Below are 17,457 nucleotides of genomic sequence, written 5' to 3' on the forward strand. Positions count from 1 at the left end.
CTGCAATTCATTAATGGCATTCGATACTGAAGCAAAAGGATTGACATCTACTTGTCTGACTAAAGCGTCATTGTCTTCTGCAGTTGTTTTCCGTGGTCGGCGATTATCCTTACGATGATCGCGCAAAACTTCTTCACCACCTTGTTGCCATGCACGTACCCACCTTGCCGTCTTTACGGAACATGGAATACGGTTACAAATCTCTTCGAGACTTGCACCGTGCTCCTATATACCGATTATACGGCCGCGATTAATCTCACTAAGCATTATCTCATTGCACCAAATGTCGCAAAAAAGAAAGCTATCTGAGGCAATTAGGCGCGATATCATTGTTTCATTTGACAAAAGACAATCATCATCAAGGGCGTTCGCAGGATTTTCTTCAGGGGGGGACAAGATTCAAAATGTTACTTCCACACTGAGAAAAATATCATGGCCTATCTAATCGGATAATCCAATTACATATTAACAAATGAATATATCCGATTGAATTGTATATTCAACAAAGAATATGATCGGACATATTTGATGAAGGTAATCGGACATAGCCATCATTTAATTAGAAAACAAAATTAACAATCGGACACACTGTTTAATCAGTTTATCCGATGGAAAATTTCTCAGTGTAGAATTAAAATATTTATAATTTAAAATTTATACATTTAAAATTTATAATTTTGGTAGTAAAAACTTTCTCATCACGATAAGGTAGATGATGTGAGTTGCGTTTGTAATATGGCATCTTCTTTCTTTATTTCAAGCAAGGACAAATGTTTAATTGTTTGTTGATAGGGGCAAATGGCCAGTCTTGCCTTCCACCTGCGAACACCCATGATCATCACCTATCAAGTGATTGTGCATACGAGTGATTGGGTCAAAATTAAAATTCATCCCATAGTGCCAAACAAAACAATCTTTTTAGAACCACAAATATAAAGAGAAGAAATCTTCGCATCCTATAAATAATTCTGATTTTTTTCATATTTGTATTTTGTATATTACGCATTATAATTTAATTTAATTAACAGAGAAAAACTTTTCGGAATATTAATACGATAAATATGTTTCGAATAGGACAATCATGCGGTGAATCGTCTTGACTTTAACATATGTTTCACAGTCCCTCTCCTGAGTAATCAAAACAGTTTAGCTGCTAATTATTTATTAAAAAGTTATTAATAAAAAACTACTACAAATAACTTATAGACAATTATATCTTAATGTTACAATTTTTAACTTAACAATGTAACTGCAATTATACATACACGCCTGTTATATCACAATTACATTATGAATTAAGTGGGAAAATATAACATTGATGTTATATATAATTACAACTTTGTGTGTATTGAAATAATAATTATAGATACATAATATATAATAATTATATTACAATACATAATATAATAATTATAATTATATCAATTATTACAATAAATTACTTTTATATAATTATAGACAGGGTGTCCGGTAAGTCATGACTCACCCTGTATAATAATTGTAATTATATAAAAATAATTTATTGTAATAATTTATATAATTATAATTATTATATTATGTATTGTAATATAATTATTATATATTATGTATCTATAATTAATTATTTCAGTACAGCACAAAGTTGTAATTATATGCATAACATCAATGTCATACATATTTTCCCACTTAATTCATAATGTAATTGCGATATAACAGGCGTATATGTATATTGCAGTTACATTATTAAGTTAAAAATTGTAACATTAATATACAGGGTGTCCCAGACTTACCGAATCACCGGTTCAGGGTAGATTCCTGAAGTCATTCTGAGGCGATAGTATAATTGTCTCAGTTATTTGTATTAGTTTTAATTTCTTTATTGGCTATGATTAATAGTATGCAGACATGCGTTCGGTCTTTGGGTAGTAGGCGCGCCATGCAGTCTGCAGATGGCGCGCTTATCTGTACCTATCTACACCGAAAAGGGACTTCATTTATGCACCTCAGTGTACATACTAACTTGTATGAAAGATGATAGTGACAGATTCAACATGGCAGCGAGAAATTCAACATGGCAGCGGCTACGTTTATACAATTTACTCTGACCAATTAGCAAAATATCGCAATCACGTGATCATTGGCGCATCTCTGTTATACTATAGGATCTCTAGGATATGCCCGTTGCGTGGTATGGGAGTGCTCTCTTTATCCAAGGTATCCTTAATTTCTAACATTGATTATAAATAAGTATTATTATAAAGACTAAATATTTGTGCATATATTTTTACTAGTATTCTTTAACTTATTGCAGTTAATCTATGCATATGTAAAATGGTGTAGTAGGTTATGTATGCAAAAGTCACATTGCAAGAATACAATACCGGGTCGTCTTCACTTCTACGGAACATTTAGAAATGCTTATCATTATCAAATGTACAAAACTCTAAAGATTGATAATGAAATTAAGTATTTCTAAATGCTCCGTAGAAGTGGAAATGACTCGGCGTTGCATTCTTGCAATGCGACTTTTGCATAGACATATATAATAGACCCAGCTTTTGTATACTATTGTATTTTGACGCGCTAATTACGAATATGATAATGAAAATTGGCGACAAGGTCATCTTCAGGGTCAAAATAAAGGAAAACTATTTTTGCGGTATCCAGAATGCTTTTTTATTTAAGGTCGTCCTTCGTCTTGCAAAGTACATGTGTGGATACCGTGTGTTCCGCCCCCCCCTACGGGGGGGCTCCACTACTGTTAAAAATAACCTAACCCAACCCAACCCCAAGTTTTTATTTAAGGTTGTCCTTCGTCTTGCAAAGTACATGCGTGGATACCGTGTGTTTCGGCCCCCTACGAGGGGGCTCCACTACTGTTAAAAATAACTTAACCCAACCCAACCCCGATTTTTTATTTAAGGTCGTCCTTCGTCTTGTTCATCTTTTATTGTAAATAATTACCCTCCTTTCATATAATCTAACTCAATTCATAACTTCGCAAAAATAGTCTGCAACTACCAAAGAAGCGTTTTTCTCGTGAAGGACTGCTTTTACAGTAATTGTGTATAGAACATAAAAGTTGCATTTTTAAGAGAAGAACAACTTTTATTTGAAACTTTTTCCACTAAAATGAATATTTACGAAGATAATAAAATAAATATACAAAAAAGTTTTCCTTCATTTTAACCCTGAAGATGACCTTGTCGCCAATTTTCATTGTCATATTCGTAATCAGCGCGACAAAATACAATAGTATACAAAATTTACAAAGTTTCAAGACAATTGGAGGTATGGGCTTTTCGGAAGTACAGCCGTTTATTGTATAATCACGAAAAACGCAACGTTTCGACCTTTACTCCGGTCCTCCTTAAGCAATTAACATCTTTTTCTAGAAACATATACATGCAATAAACCATTTCGAAAGAAAAAATTATAAAAATGTAACACTTACGGCCTAAAAAAATGTTAGGAAATTATTATAAGAATATCAAGAAAAACATCTAAGAAAGCGGGAGATTGCAAAGATGTTATATATCAAGCAGAGTAGTAGTTCGTTAAATTTGCAGAGGGATACCGAAAACCTACCCGGTATATATGATCTTGTTTTGGATGACATATTTTCTTCACCGTGATCACTTGCTTGTTGACTGCCACAGTTCAATGACGTGTTTCGCGCAAGTCTGATGCTGACTTATAACAATTTCCTAACATCTTTTTTAGGCCGTAAGTGTTACATTTTTATAATTTTTTCTTTCGAAATGGTTAATTGCATGTATATGTTTCTAAAAAAAGATGTTAATTGCTTGAAGAGGACCGGAGTAAAGGTCGAAACGTTGCGTTTTTCGTGATTATACAATAAACTGCCAGTTTTGGGTTGACAAATAATAATTTACTTCTCATAAATATTAATATACTTACCAGTACACATCTTGTTGCCCCTAGCTAACTACGCTTATGCATATTGCGTGCTGTCTGAGTCTGCGCCATTGGCTGTCAATAGATCATTGCGCATTCGATCTGCGCAGACAAGAAAAGACAACTTCCCCGATATTTTCCCTCTCTCACCGTTCTGCCAAGACTCACATGCTGGGTCTATTATATATGTCTATGGACTTTTGCATCTACTACCATTTTACATACCCAGTCAGCAAAACGGTAACATAATGAGCTCTTAAAGAGGTAATATTTGAGAGTATGTCTTACAATACCATCAAAAAGATATCATAATGATATCATAATGTTGTCCAATGCGTCGATTTTAGAGGAAATAAAGACATCATAGAAATGATGTCGCAAAGAGCTCTTCAAAGTGACATCTAATAGATGTCACAAAAGCCTTTATATTAGGAGGTGGACAGTGACCGAAATAATGTTATTAATAACAGGGCAGCGATCACTTAACTGTTCTCTTAGAAGGAAACGTGATAAGTTTCATTAATATACAGGGTGTCCCAGATCTACCGTATAAGCCGTGAATGGTAGATTCCTGAGTTCATTTGGAGACGAAAATTCTAATGCCAAAATGTCGAGGGTGCTATATAGTTTTTAAACGGGAAAGGTTTAAAGTTTACCAATAAGCTTGTCAAAATTTCGCGCGCTCAGGGACATCACACATCAAAAGGGCCCTTCCACATCACTTTATTCAACTCGATAGAAACATGTTAATGTGTTCGAGTGTTAACTCGAAATTGTTATTCACTTTATTTCTTTGTACACTGTTCACAAGACCGACGAATATCAGGATGATAATAGTTTCTAAATTGTACGGAAACGTGATGCGCGTCGAACTTTCAACGAAGACCTTAGTAACTCTCAACTCCTCACCAGTCTCCATGAAGAAGCTAGTGGTGCAGTGAAGATGACAAAGAAAAGGGCCGCGCAAGGGAATAAATCGTCGTATAATAAAGGCGACAAGCAGCTACCACCCAACAAACAACTTGATAGAAGTCGTTCACCAGTTAAGAACAAGGCTCAAGAGAAAACTACTAATGAGACTTCAAACAGCGATTCTAAAGACTCAGTCCGATACTTCAAGACTGATAGTGGCCCGTTTAAAGCCATTAGGGTGCCGTCACATGGAGCGTAACTTGCGTAAGCATAATATGCGTAATCTAGTAATTTTAAAGAAGTTACTATACAAGGTACGCTCTTCTAAAAGTCGCATTCACATGGAGCGTACTTTGCGGAATTGCGTATAATGCGTACGTTGGTACAACCAATCACAGTTAAGAGTTTCTGTTGTATTCTCTAACAGAAATACTAAACGAATTCGTGATTGGTTTTCATAATCTACGCGTTACGCAAAGTACGCCTCATGGGGAACCGGTACTCTGTGCATAAGTAGGGGGAGTTCCCCTAGCGCCGGACGGCACCTAGCATCGGACATACATTATATCTATGCGAAAACAAATGCGATCGAGCCATCATGTGATGATAGGGTGGGGAGGGGTATAGTGATCCACGCGCGGGTTGTGACACGATTCAGTCGCGTATATGTAGGTGAGAAAAATAGTTGATTGTTGCATTTGGCGAGAAAACGTTGTATTGCGTAATTTAAAGACGAACTATACCTATAAAGATTTACTGACTACAATAAGTGTTTTAGTGTTATGATACACTTTGGTAAGGTGTTTTCAAATTACCTATGTGGTTTTTATAAAAGGTAGACTGGCTTTTACGATTATGTTATTTTTATTATGCATTTGTTGTCCTCTGGTTTCGGACAGAACATTTTTCATTTTTTTTGGCGAGAAAGAAAATGAAAAGGAAATTGAAGAAAAAAAGAAAAGTTTAAGAAATAAATTAAAAAAGACGAATAGAGTAAAGAAGCTAAAGGAAACACCTACAAATACAAATGAAGGAACAACCTGCTTGGTGTGCCTAGACAGTAACGAAGAAGATTGGATTCAGTGCTGCAATTGCCAGGAATGGGCTCACGAGGCATGTGCTGATACCCCTGAGTGTTCTAATTATTATATTTGGGATCACTGCAAACTCTAAGCTTTAATTTTAAAGTAGTCCAGTATTAGGCCTATTTTAACCTTGTCCGGTACTAGGTGCCATTTTAATTTCTTATCAAATTATAAGTCAAAGGTTGATGTTAAGTTGAGCCTAATTTTTTAAGAAAATTGATTATTCTGTACCCTTACTTTCGTTCCTAATAATGTCAACTTGTAATAAATGCAAACTAAAAAATAAATAAAATATATTATTTTTTTTATCTACGAATAACCTTAAGTGTCCGCTGCTAGGGGAATTCCCCCTATGTGTGAGACAGAATGTATGTGGCTCGAACCGGTACCCACGACATTCGCACGTATATACATGCCATTCCAAACCTGATTCACATTAATGGCAAATGTAAAATTGTAAACAATTTGATTTGGATTAATGGAAATTTTAATATAGGACTACATGAAGAAAGCAAATAGACATAATCTTTACGTTGCAAACAAAATTAAAAAATCTCTTCCTAAATAGATTAATATTAAAATTTCAACAAGAAAAATATTATAATACGAGATTTATTATGGGAGATTTATTTAAACTTCATAAGCTATACAATGATACAGAAATAAAACGTACATTATGATACCTATACAACTTGCTCTTTTTACACTTGCTTTATTGTAGAACGAAATATATCGGCGAAAAGAAAAATGAAATACAAATCGCAATTCCGTGCTTCAGTTCATCGCTCTTACGCAATTTGCAGAGATTGATACTCAATCGTGATAAAAACATTATTAGCACACGTCGTACATTAAATTCTTCCTTAGTCTATTGAAGAGAGGATATTCGCGATACCATATGATGTCTCCCGACTGCTTTGCAACAATTCCCGTATAAGCACCATGCTCTCTCGGTTACCCTTGACGTCCAACTCGGTTCTCATATTGCGAATTCGCCATTCCTGAACGCGCGGTCTGTAAGCGCCGACCGTAACGTTGTTTGATCTCACGGTGTTATTCGCGGATGCGTTATCGACGAGCTGTTCGTCGGATCTGTAACTGTCGGAGGAATCGTACTCCAAGACGGGATCTGTCGACGGGACTTTCTTCTTCTTGTCATCAGTTTGCTTCTCCATTAGCTTGTAAATTAAAGCCATCGGAAAGGGTCTGGCGGGAACGTGAATCCTACGTGCCAAACCTACCAAAAGATGCTGCTTCGTGGGCGATATCAAGACAGACACTACCGTTTGATCGATCTTCGTTGAGTAAATTCTCTCTTCTAATGTTTCCCACTGTAAACTGTAAATACCTAAACCGAAACAATATTTCGCTTTGTAATGCATTTTAATTAATGCTTTGATAGCAGATATTTGAACAAATTATATCAGTTTTTAAAGTAAGTTTAAAAACATTATTAAAGCTTAAAATCGTAAGAAGGATCATTAGCTTTCTATATGGCATACCGGCAGTAAACGCACTTTTTTTGCAAGAAGCATTTGCGCGAACAATGCACGCATCAAGCAATAAATGTATTACTATACATCTATGACATAAAGTCAATGCCACGCGTGTGATACATGAAATGACGTTATGTGACTAACATTTTTCAAATCGGGAAAAGCGTTAATTTGTTATTTCGTAACATAGTAACAAATAACGTCTCATACCGACGTTTTACGTCATTCGACATCGCATTTGGCTTTATTTCTTATAATGCCAGCCAACGAATATGATTTTCGCATATGATTTTGTTGTACATGCCACCTCACGAATTTATTGCATTTGGCTTTCTTGTACTTTTATGTTGGGAAAAGCGTCAATTTCTTACTTTGTAAAATATAAAGAAAATGATGTCTCATGCGATTAACGTCAAAAATTATATCGCTAACGTTAATTTGTGGGAAACATATGCGAATATAATCTTTTTCCTTTTCTGCTAATTTGTAGTATGTACAACCGGGTATGCTCATACACGTGCAGTTTGAAACCGTCAAAGAAAATGCACCGCCAATGATCGGTACAATTCCCTCCAATTATTTGAATGCTCATGTTATCGCTATTAGTAGCGTCAATGAGCTTGGGAGATTCCAGGTACTGCACGCTTTGTGTCTCGAAAGGAGACGTCTCTCCAACGATGCGTAAAAATGCATCTAAAGAGGAATCGTTAATTTTGCTGTCCACAGGCAAAATATTCTGCTCCAGTAAAGAAAGAGGAACAACTGCCTCATCGAGAGTTTTTTTAATAATTCTTGCATCTTTTTCAGTCAATTCTTCTTTAGAATAACTGATGATGATACAATCATCATCTTGCTCCTCCAAAGGAGAAACAGCAGCAGATGATACTTGACTGACCTGTTCAGCAGATGCATTTTTTCACACGTGTTTCGTGAACTACTTCCTTTTACACATGCTTCTTTAGCTTGTAGAGCCTCGATTATGTAATCCGGATCTCGTATTGGCATGTGCCTATTATGGCGACTGTCCAATATTTCCGGAAGCAAGCAATTGTTATAAAACCGTGTTAGGTTAGGTAGCATTTGGTTTCTCCAGAAAACCTCGTCTCTGCTAACACGTACCATTTTGAAACTTTTAGGCGTCCACACAGTAAATATGCAATAATCCAGTTTTCAAATATCTTAAAGTTGGGCGTTGGCTTATTTTTCCTCCCCCCCCCCCCTAACTTGATAACCCTTGAGGTACAAACGATTTGAAGGGAGGTACAAACGGGTACAAACGAAGTACAAACCTATGATATAATCGATTTTTTTATTTGTTAAAGTTGGGCGCTAGGTTCACACGACTAGTATAGTCTTGGCGCATATAATAGTTGGACCCATTAATCCTAACGGATCATAAATTTGAGCCACAGTTGAAAGTATTGATCTTTTGATTACACGATTACTTCTTGCTACCGCTTGAGTTTTATATTGAAAACAATCGTCAATAGAGCTCCAATAAATTTCCAGTGTTTTAATGTCATCGCCTATTGGTATTGTAGTTGAATCGGAAACATGGCCTAAAAGCGAAGGTTCATTGGTGTGCCATTTATGGAGAACGAACCCTGCAAAAGACAAAATTTTCGTTATTTCTGTCTTGATTCTTTGTAACTTTTTTTATGTCATCATCACCAGTTAAAAGATCGTCAATATAAAAATCTCTGCGTATGATATCACTGGCTTCTGAGTATTTTTCTTGGTATTCAAGTGCGAGTTGAAGTACACAACGGGTGACTATAAAAGAAGCACTAGTTAACCCATTAGTCAGGGTATTGAGACGAAATTCTTGAAGTAACTCTTCTTTTCTTTTATCTATTCCGTTTTCTCCTCCTTCCGTTTTCTGCTCGTTGTTCTTTTACGATGCCTATGCGTCATTTATCTGAGACAGATTGTGCTCGTATTGTAACTCTCCTACAGGAGAATCATAGTCAACGGTACGTTGCCAACCAGTTTGGAGTAAGTCCGTCCGTCATTAATCGGATTTATTCCCGGTTTCGAGAGACTGGCTCATACCACAAACGGCCGGGTCAGGGCCGTTCTCGTGAAACAAGCGCTCGGGAAGATCGCTTTGTATGCGCACGTAGAATTGCCGGCGATATTAATTATGGTCGACAGCATTCGATCTCGGCTTCAACGATAAGAAATCGTTTGAGAGAAGCGGGATTGCACGCCCGTCGACCAGTGCAAGTTCCATACCTTGCCCATCGTCATCGTCGTCTACGATTACATTATGCTCATTCTTTAGTCAGTAGACGACCTAGGCAATGGAATTCTGTACTGTTTACGGATGAGTCTAGATTTTGCCTTTTTGGCAATGACAGACGAGCCCGAGTTTGGCGACGTCAAGGAGAACGCTATTCCGAAAACTGCAACAGACCGGTTCGAGTTTTTCATGGTGGTTCTGTAATGGTATGGGCAGGAATATCTCGATTTTCACGAACACCTCTTGTAATTATCTCTCCACCAGGATTAACTTCTAGACGATATGTTCATGAAATACTAGAGCCATATGTTCTACCAATTAGAAATCGGATTGGTCAACGGTTTCGCCTAGTGCATGACAATGCACGACCGCACACTGCTCGTTACACCCAATAGTTTCTGAGAAACCATCAAATCGATACATTATTGCATCCGCCAATGAGTCCCGATTTGAATCCAATCGAGCATGTTTGGGATATGTTAGAGCGCCAAGTACGCGAAAACTATCCCAACATCGTCGATTTGGCTTCGCTTGTCACAGTTCTTTGCCGAACTTGGCAGCGAATCCCTCAAAGAGCAATACGTCGTTGCATCAATATGCGAAATCGATTGCGAGCAGTTATTTTGAATAGAGGCGGAAATACACGTTATTAAATTCTTTTTAGCGTTAATCATTCCATCTTCCATTAATCACTAATACACTCCACATAATACATGTGCACACACACGCACGCACGCACACACACACACACACAAAACGAAGCGTAAATCCGACCGTGCGACCTCCGCGTGGTATGCTTTGGATAAAACTAACGCCGGCGGTTCACAAATTTTTTCAACTTTTGGTAGAAAAGTGTGTACTTTGGTATTGCTGACTTAATAAAGATTAATACAGTGCGCTAGAAATCAATTTTTTAACATTAATTAACATTATTTTCCATTTTATCTTACTGAAATTTAGCAATTTCTTAGTTTTGTCCCATAAAACCACAGTGGCCACCATGAAAAAAATCTTATACCTATTCGGCAAATTTTTGTCAAATTCATGGTATTGAAAAGTATAAAAAAATGTGAAGAACAAATTTTTTTTGTCATTCTGTACGATTGTTTTTAAGGTCAAAATGACAAAGTGAAAAATCATTCATTTTTACGTTATATTCATCCATTTTCAGCATGGTTACATGTTTTCGAAAAAATTTTGGCAAGTATACCGTTCAATAGAGCAAAGTTTCAGCTTTAAGAATCCGTTTTTTAAATCGCTGTGCGATGATTTTTACCGGAGTTATGAGCAATCAAAGTAAACAATGCCAATTTTTATTTAATCGGCGATAACTCAGTAACAAAAACTCGTAGAAAAATTTTTAAAAAGCGTTTTGTAGGGAAAACTTCAATCTTTGTCAATAAAAAGTCGAGAATTTTCGCAGATTGTTTTTTGATACGTGACAGACCTTCAAAATGAAAAGAAAATTTCTTAATTTGTCCAGTTCGCAGTTTTTTGTATGTAAAAATTGCCAAACGTCACAGAAATTTAAACTCATGGCAACCGTTCGAAAGTAGAAGTTTCAAGCTTTAAAACCCTTTTTTTACTTTAAATTTTGTTCATTTTTAACAAAGTTACAGCTGCTTGAAGTTTGCCTATTTTTTAAGAAAAGTTTGGTGTTCCTCTAATTTTTGTGAGTAGTGTATAAATATCTTTAGCACCTCTAGGCCATTGTCTTTTTTTAATTTGTGCATCATCAGCTTCAGTACAATTACTAGACATTCTTTCTCTACACATACTCGTGTAATGATTGACCATCCTTAATACATAAACCACTATGAAATATAGCATTCATAAGCTTATACGTTTGTCTAGCTATTAAAACTTTAGTTGTAGGAATAGTACATACATTAAATTTACGTATTGCTTTCACTATTTTATCATCTTGAGATGAAAATAATACTAAACGAATAATAACTATATCTTTCGTTACTGTTAATTCGTTCTTAAACAAAATATCATTTCCTGTACACTGTTCGCATGACCCATCAGATTCACACCAATGTAAAACTGTAACATTTAATAAATCATTAAGAGTATAGCTTTTTTTTCCCAAATTGTTAATAGGTATTGAAATAACTACATCGTTACAAGTAAATTCCTTTGTATAATCACAAAGATTTACATCGACTAGTAGAAGTTACTTGATGCTCTACCAGTTGTCTTATACAATCATATTTAGTGAACAGGATTGTAAGAAACTCAAACACATCACGTTTTACATTTATTGAAAACGGTTCTCCTAAATATTGCCGTACTGCATATGTATTTAAATTGCACATTCCTTTTTCATATCGATGCATCAACATTCTTAAAACATCTGATTTATTACACTTCACCAATTGTTTTCTAATAGGACTTAAATGCATTAGACATTGTAACGCTGCATTTGCATAACACGAAACATTGTCTATATTTTGTAAGGCATGTAAAACCCAAGCAACATTTTGTCCTAAGTTTTGATTTTGACAATTCTCTTCAATTGAAGCAATTACTTTTGACAATGCCCATTGAACATCTTTCACTTTGCGATAGCGTTCTTTTGCAACAGTAATTACTTCTGCTTCTGGTTTGTACTTATTTCTTAGTCGGTTATATTTCCTAATAGCTTTTTCATCAGCTGTTACTGAGGAAGGATCATAGTTAATTAAATGCAACCCTTTTAGAGAGGTTACTCGTGATAATGCAACATAAACTTGACCACAATTAAATATAGAGTTGCCTATGTCCATAATAGCACTTGTAAGCTCAATCCTTGACTTTTATGAATGGTGATTCCATAACTCAGACACAATGGAAATTGTTTTCTAGTAACAAACGCTCTATCCACCACTTGAAATTTAACGCTCACTCTTTTAATTAAATATTCTAATCCTGATGGTAAAAGAAGCTTTATTTTTTCTACATCATCGGTAGACGTATCTTGTACAACTGATATTACCTTAGCTATTGTACCATTCACAAGACCTAAAGTAGCATCAATATTACGCCTTATCTTAACTTTTGCTCCAATCTTAATTGCAATTTCTTTCGAAAGTGCAGCAGTTTTAGAATTATCATCATCATTATTCGATAATACTTTTGATACTTTCTTTCTCACATATGGTATACAGTCAATCGTGTCTTCGGCAATTAATAATATCTCTTTCGTAGCAATGCGGTTTAACATTGCAGCATTAAGAACATCACACATATGACGAGTAGGCAATAAACAAATCATGTCCAACGGAAAATCGTTAATAAAATTACATAATTCGTTTAATCTAGATTCAAAAGAATCACCTTTAAACGATATTTTTCTATTTTCAAGAATCTCGCAATCAGACTTTGTCAATAAACCAATACGAATTCTTGACAACAACTGTCGATAAGAGTCATCTCCTAACTGACGCATATTGATCGTCAACTCATCATAATCAAATAATGTAATCCACAAATTAACAGCAGTTAAAGAACCCACACATTTATTAATTTTGTCATTTGGTAATCGTACAAAAATAGGACCTTCATGTACAGGAGGTAATTGAAGCAGATCGCCAAATAAAAGAATGTGCTTTCGACCGAACCAACCGTCTTCACAATCATTGGTATTAAATATTTCAGACAATCGAAGATGTATATACATTAAAGTCAAATTAGATATCATTGACACTTCATCAATCACAAAAAGAACAACATCCTTGAGATCAGCTCGTAAAACTTTTAACACATGATCAGGCAATTGTTTATAGTTTGTAGTAAGACCACGTTCAACAGGTAATTGAAGCAATCTATGAATGGTCAAACCGTCTATATTAAACGCTGCTATACCAGTAGGTGCCGCTACAGCGGTATCTTTATTGAGATATTGTTTTATCCAACACTTAATTGTTTTAATTAAGAAACTCTTTCCAGTTTCACCTTCTCCGCTAACGTACAATCGTAATATCGCATTTTCGAGCCGCGTCGAATGCTGCCAGAAACAACCCTCTATCTCTCATAGTTTCCGAGATGTTCGCAATTGTCTTTGACAAACAGTTTTTTCCCGATATCTCGCGAACGGAGCGTCCTAGAGGGTTCGTTCAGGGCCCATTCGACGAGGATTTTCGAGCCGTGTCGAATGCTGCCAGAAACAACCCTCTATCTCTCATCGTTTCCGAGATATTCGCAATTATCTCTGACAAACAGTTTTTTCGCGATATCTCGCGAACGGAGCGTCTTAGAGGGATTCGTTCAGGGCCTTTTCGACGGGGTTTTCGAGCCGCAATGAGTACCCTATATATTAAAAGACCGACTGCTGCTGCTGCCATCTAGGAATATAAAAATGTACTGCACAAACGACGACGACGGTAATGATAACGACGTTTCTTAATCGAAAATTTTCCAATTTCAGACTTTGCATCGTAATATCTGCACTCGTAATGCATATAGAAAAAAAATAAAAACACTTTTATTATATAATTCGACCCCAAGTTATCCATTGAGTTACTCTGAAAATGATCTGTTCAGAGGTTATTAAGATCTGATAATCAGAGCGTGTCTGAAAACGTCGTTTCGCGTAAAGATACACGGGGCGGTCTCGCTTCGCGTATACTTGGCGCGAGACACTACCGTGTCTCTTGATAAGATAGAGTGAGATACCCTATATTTTAAAATGAGACCTATATATTATAATATAATTGAGTAATAAGAAAGTTAAAAAAGGAAAGCGAATTAATATAGCTCAACAGATGTTATTTTTACATTTTAATCATCGGAATAAATGAAGTTTAATTTATCGTGTCAAATGTTTCTCGAATCACAAATACAAGATTTTCGGGTTGGTCAATTAAAATCTGACACCCTATATATTATAATCAAAAGTATACACCCAGTAGATTATAAGTAATCATCGGAATAAATGAAGTTTAATTTTTCGCGTCAAATTTTTCTAGAATCACAAATACAAGTTTTTCGGGTTGATCAATAAAAATCGGACACTCTATATATTATAATCGAAAGTCGACACCCAGTATATTATAATTAATCATCGGAATAAATAAAGTTTAATTTATTGTGTCACATTTTTCTAGAATCACTAATACAAGTTTTTCGGATTGGATCACTTTTAATCGGACACCCTATATATTATAAGATAAGATAAAGTGAGATACCCTATATATTATAATTAAAATAAGACCTCTATAAAACCGGAAAGTACTAATTGTAAGATATCTAGATATACCGCTAGCGCCTCTCGCGGCAAAAGTATCAACTAGAGAGACACCATCGACGACGAAGTTTCTTAACGTAAAATTTCGAGATTTTCGACTCTGCGTCGCAATATCTCTGCTTGTAGGGCACGTAGGCCAAAACTAAAAACACTATTCTTATGTAAATCATACCCAAGCTATCGATTGAGCCTACTTAGAACTTGATTAATTCAGCCGTTGTTGAGATCTGATAATCTGAGTGTCTGAGAAAGCGTCGCTTCGCGTAAGTGTCACGGTGCGGTCCCGCGCTGCGCGTATACTTGGCGCGAGACACTACCGTGTCTCTTGATTCTCATAATTATTTCTACCTTAACCTCTTAGATCATCAACTTAGGATTATATAATTTCCAAAAGATATCATTAACATATTTTTCAATCATGTGATATTTTTATAACATTGCTTTTAGTTGAATCATTATCATTTATTAAAAAAAATAAGTTTTTATGACTTAGAAAAAGCTATAGTTAAGTACTAGGACATTTAAATTCGGCCACTAGGACAGTCATTTTTCATTAGCTATGTACTGAGACAAACATACCTTTTAGAATTTTTTTTCGCTCAATCCTACATAATCATTCATTTATACAGTTGCAATTAATTGAGAAAACTTCAATCTTCTCAAATTCACTGTAATTTCTCATAAAACAATAATATTTCGCATCATATTTGTCATATACGGTCCCATTGACCTCAGCTGGTTATTTATTGATACATTTACCTTATTTGTAGTTCTGAAAAGGACCGTTTTCTATAAAAAAAAAACTTCACAATAAAGTTTACAATAAATAAACTTGTCACAATAAATTTTCGAAATGACCTCCGCGAGCCTCAATGCATAATTCTGCACGAAGAACTAGGTTCTCACACATCCGTCAAAGCATTGCTCCATCAACAGACCTGATAGCCACTTCCATCCTTGCATTGACTTCTTCGGGTGAAGCAGGCTCCGTTGCATATACATTTTAACATAATATCAACTACGCACCTTGACCTAATGATGGTGTCATCGAATAACGAAGGATTCTTCAAATCTACTAGTCGAATGTTTGGACAAGATATCACGGCAGCGTTGAAGTTGTGAATCAAACTTAGCTTATTGTTATGTACGGCCAGCCAGCAATTGAAGTTTCTACTGAGGTGCAGAAGGCTTGACGTTTTATCACCACACATTGACAAAATGCGCATAAAACTGTATTTCCGAGGCGAGTTTGTCAGACGTAAATTTATGAGTCACAAGAATAAGTTCCTGCATAGAATTTTGAATTTGGAAATTAAAGATGTAAATTCTAATTTACAGTTTTTACGAAAGAGGCTTAGAGACACGGAGAGTAGATTGTTTTTATCTTTGCCTTCTGAGTTAGTTATACAATTTTTTGAATCAAATTATAATAGGATTAGGAAACATAATGGTAGAGTTAAAATTAGATTAATTAATAAATTTGGAAGACTGTTACATAAACGGGATGCAACTAACCCTCTATTAAATATTGACAAGAAGAAATGGATAATAAACATTAGTGACGGATTGATATCTGACAATATATTGAATGTTCTTAGCTTAGGAGATAAATTCGCTTTACCTTTTGACAAATATAATAAGAGTGACAAGGATAATTTAATTGTCAATGTTATCAAAAATTTTGAGGCTGGTTGTTTGAAAGTCTCTAATACGATTATTAATGATGCCCGTAATGTTCTGGTTAATTTACTGCAGAGGTTTTTAAAGCATACACAACACATTAGTAACTTGGAAAGATATATAATTAACGCCTTTCGTGCGTGTAAGAGATTTCTAAGGGATAACAGTGATATTATGGTTACTAAGGCGGATAAAGGTAAAGTTACCGTCATTATGAATAGGTCGAAATATATTAGTCAGATGAACGAACTATTGGAAGACCAGACGACTTATAGGAAACTTACAAAAGACCCTATTAAGAGATTAACGTCACAATTTAATGACCTTATTAAGACTTGGCGAAAAAATGATTGTATAGATAAACACACCTATAGACGACTATATAGCACTTCTTATGATTTGTCAAGATGCTACGGGTTGCCAAAAATACATAAGCTTGGTTACCCGTTAAGGATTATTGTGTCATCGATTGGTTGTCCAACATATAATGTAGCTTGTTTTTTATGTGATATTTTAAGTAAATCTATTTCAAAACCGAAGTCTTATGTAAAGGATAGTTAGACGTTTGTTAGTATGATTAACAATGCTAACATAACATCGGATGAACTTTTAGTCTCTCTTGACGTTGTTTCACTTTTTACTAATGTTCCTATTGAGTTAGTGATTAAAGGAATAGAAAAAAATGGCACATGTTTAGGGAGTTTACCAAATTCAGTTTAGAACACCTCAAATATGCCATACAATTGGTATTAAAGTCTACTAGTTTTAAATTTGACGGTCAATGTTTTGAACAAATGTTTGATTGCCCGATGGGTTCACCATTGTCTCCGATTTTGGCCGATTTAGTTATGGAAGACTTGGAGACTCATTGTTTGCAGTGTCTTGACTTTAATATCCCAGTATTTTTTAGATATG

General features: G+C 35.3%; 1 pseudogene; it reads right to left on the reverse strand.

The window, feature by feature from the left end:
- Positions 1-11,469: 11,469 nt before the first annotated feature.
- Positions 11,470-15,864, reverse strand: LOC113562965 (annotated as a pseudogene).
- Positions 15,865-17,457: the final 1,593 nt, after the last annotated feature.

Source organism: Ooceraea biroi, chromosome 11 (assembly GCF_003672135.1).
Source record: "Ooceraea biroi isolate clonal line C1 chromosome 11, Obir_v5.4, whole genome shotgun sequence".
Taxonomy (NCBI): domain Eukaryota; kingdom Metazoa; phylum Arthropoda; class Insecta; order Hymenoptera; family Formicidae; genus Ooceraea; species Ooceraea biroi.